A 3894-nucleotide genomic window follows, 5' to 3' on the forward strand; every position below is an offset into this window, starting at 1 on the left:
TTCAAACTCCTGACCTCAAGTGATCCACCTGCCTCGGCCTCCCAAAGTGCTGGGATTACAGGCGTGAGCCACTGCTCCTGGCCAATTTTTGTATTTTTAGTAGAGATGGGGTTTCACCATGTTGGCCAGATTGGACTCAAACTCCTGACCTCAGGTGATCCACCTACCTCGGCCTCCCAAAGTGCTGGGATTACAAGCATGAGCCACTGAGTCCTGCTGATACTGAATGATTTTTATTATGTATTTCCCTCACTAGAAGTTAAACCTACACGGGCAAGGACTTTGACTTACTCTTTTATCTCCAGTGTCTAGAACAGAAGTTGGTGCAAGTCAGTACTCAGTATTTGTTGAATGAATGAATGAGTGAAAAATTATTGATAAGGGGAAAGAAAGTAATTTTGACAGCAACACTAAAAATAAATTACAATTACTGGAAGAATTGGAATGCCTGTATTTCAAAGCTTTGGGTCAACTTCAGGCAAATAGTTTAGAATGAAAAGTTGTAGCCAGACACTGTGGCTCATACCTGTAATCCCAGCACTTTGGGAGGCAGAAGCGGGTGAATCACGAGGTCAGGAGTTCAAGACCAGTCTGGCCAACATGGTGAAACCCCATCTCTACTAAAAATACAAAAATTAGCCAGGCATGGTGGCGGATGCCTGTGGTTCCAGCTATTCAGGAGGCTGAGGCAAGAGAGTTGCTTGAACCTGGGAGGCGGAGGTTGCAGTGAGCCAAGATGGCGCCACTGCACTTCAGCCTTGGTGACAGAGTGATACTCCATCTCAAAAAAAAAAAAAAAAAAAAAAAGTTGTAGGTTGTTCTTTTCTTTATCGGTTCTGAAAACTTATAATTTGGCATGGCAATACTCATAGTGTTAATTGGACTTAAACTTTTGTACAGTTGTCAAAAGCAAGGTTGAAATAGTTTCAGAAGTTTGAAGAAAGAAGTATACTAGCATTGTTTTATAGACCTGTGTCTTCTGCACTGGTTTTCCAAATGCAGGTAGGTGTGCCTTGGTTTATATAGTGGATATGATTCTGAAAAAGCTGTATATCAAAAATTAAATCATATTTAAAAACTTGCTATTTTTTAACCATTCAAATTTGCGTTATAACACTCTTGCACTGGAATTTTCTCTTTCTTGCCCTTCCTTCCTTCTTCCCTCCCTTTATTCTCTTTCTTCCCTTATTTTTTTTCTTTCTTTCTTTTTTTCTTTTTCTTAGATGGGATCTCCCTCTGTTACCCAGGTGGGAATGCAGTGGCACTATTGTAGCTCACTGCAACCTCTGCCTCCCAGATTCAAGGGATCCTTCCACCTCAGCCTCCTGAGTAGCTGGGACCACAGGTGCATGCCACCACGTCCAACTAATTTTTTGCATTTTTAGTAGAGATGGGGTTTCGCCATGATACCCAGGCTGGTCTCTAACTCCTGAGCTCAAATGATCTGCCTGTTTCGGCCTTCTAAATTGCCAGGAATACAGGTGTAAGTCATAGCACCTGGCCTCACACTGGAATTTTCTATGCACCTGATGAAGTTTGGTTGTGGCAGTGGTTCTCAGAGTGGGGTCCTGGAACCAGCAGCATCAGCAGCACTTTGTTAAATATGCAGATTCTCAGGTCCCACCTCAGACTTAATCAGAAACTCTGAGGGGTGGGGACTAATAATTTTTGCCCTTCAGGTACTTTTATTCATGGTAGTGTTTGAGAATCACTGCTTGATGAGATATAGAAATAAAAATTTGTTATGGATGGTGGCTGTTTTGTAAACAAGATAAAGACATATGCACAAATGACAGTAATAACTAATAAAAGTGACATTTGCCATAAGATGGTCATAAAGTGCAATTGGAATTTGGGGGAGATGTGATTACTTAATTATGAACATGATATCCTCATTCATTCATTCATTCATTGAGGCATTCTAGGTTCTAAGACTAAGTGAGGCACAGTCTTTGACTTAACAAGCTCATAAACAGGTGGTTCTCTTTGCTAATTACCACATGGCTAGATCACACAATCCAAAGATCTCCACACTTAAAAGTGCATTGGAATCACTTGGCAGGCTTATTAAAACACAAATTGCCAAACCCCATGCCCAGAGTTTCTGGTTTGGTAAGTAGGTGGGTGCTAAAAACTAGCATTTCCAAATATTTTTCAGGAGATACTGATGCTGTTTGTCCAGGGTTTGCAATTTGAGAATCACTGGTATAGTCAGTAATTTAAAGTTAAAGACAGTAGTACTAATGCCCAGAAATGTGACTTTGTTTAACAAAGCTGGCCTAAGTAGAAATGAAAACAGATTCCTAGTTCAACATAACCTCTACTGCAGCCTGCCTTTGTGACCCCTGAAAGAGGATGTCTGCTTGATCTCACAGGGATTCTAACACTTACAGGAGAGTAAAGAACGGATGACTTTATGATACTTCATCTGTCTCATTTTTATGTTGTATTTTAATTTCTTATTCCAAAATCAGCCATGTTTCTGACATCCACAGTGCAACTGTGAACCATCAAGCTCTCCGTTCTGTGTAGGGAGATCTGATTTGGACATAAAAGTAACATTTGAATTACAATATAACCTTGAAAAGGGTAATACATAATGTATTTTATTATCTTCCTGATAATAGGAGGTTTTGAGGACAAAGATCCTCAATTACAAAATATTTCTCTCTGGTGCCTCTCTGTTACATGACTGTGAAACTAACAAAAGACCATGTTTGTTGAGAGAAAAGCATAAAAACATGTACTGGGAGACAAATCAGTGGAGATAATAGGCTATGGGTTCTTTGCTGATAATTCACTCTATTTCAAAAATATGTGTAGTTTTCCCATAAACCCATGATTAAGTTCTCTACTTCTGTAATTTAGAGAAAATATATTAATGTTTTTTGAATGGAGATCGATTCCCCCAAATTTAATTAATCTGCTTTGCATCCTTGAATAATTACATGAAGAACTCAGACCCCTCAGCATAAATTGTGTAATTGCATTTCAGATGATAATGTGGAAAAATTGAGCATGGATGAAAATAATATATTCTGAATTGTGTAATGACTTTCTTTGACCATTTAGAAATATTTTTAATTGCTTTTATTTTAAATCAAGTCTTTTAAGGAAACTATTTTGATGATTTGAAGGTGAGCACTGAGAAGGACTAGAAATGAGGAAGAGAAGCAGTGGCCTGATGGTATTTTAGTCTCAATAGATGAATTCTGGTAGATATTGGATGGTTGGTTTGCTTAATCCTATAGTGATTAATGGCCTATCAAGGGAGGAGAACATATTTTACACACTCATTTCCTAAATATATGTGCTAATTTCCTACCATGGAATCAATGCTGTTACATAAAGGATATCAATGCTGTTACATAAAGGATAAGGAAAATATCTCTGTGTTCAGGTTTCTCCTCTCCCCTGCAGTTAATCTCCCCTTTCTCCCATTTTGTCAAATAGGGTATAAAAAATGTTAAGACTCCAACGCAGTTAAATCTTAGGCACTTTGACTTGTCACAGTCATCACCCAGTCTCCCAAATTAAAGAGCAGCTGTTCAGATTCTCTGGGGTAGGACATGATGAGTCTTATTTCCTACTTCCTGTGGAGCTCAGTTTAAACTATTTCTGATTCTCTAGAACTTGAGGTAATCATCTACTCTGTAAAAGAAGACAAAAACTCAGTATTACTTTCTTGAGTAATTTGGATGACCATTTATTGCTTTCATCCTGAGAACAACTGGTTTATTTTGCCTCTAAATATAGCATTCTTACAATTGCCTGAAAGAATTTATTTCCTGTACCTATGTTGCATTGCTAGAAATAGCATAAGGTTTCTGCCCCCTGTGAAATAAAGCCACATAATTGGGTGATCTCTTTTTAAAAAAAAGAGTTTCTATGTTT

The sequence above is a fragment of the Piliocolobus tephrosceles genome, chromosome 2, assembly GCF_002776525.5.
Source record: "Piliocolobus tephrosceles isolate RC106 chromosome 2, ASM277652v3, whole genome shotgun sequence".
NCBI classification, from domain to species: Eukaryota; Metazoa; Chordata; class Mammalia; order Primates; family Cercopithecidae; genus Piliocolobus; species Piliocolobus tephrosceles.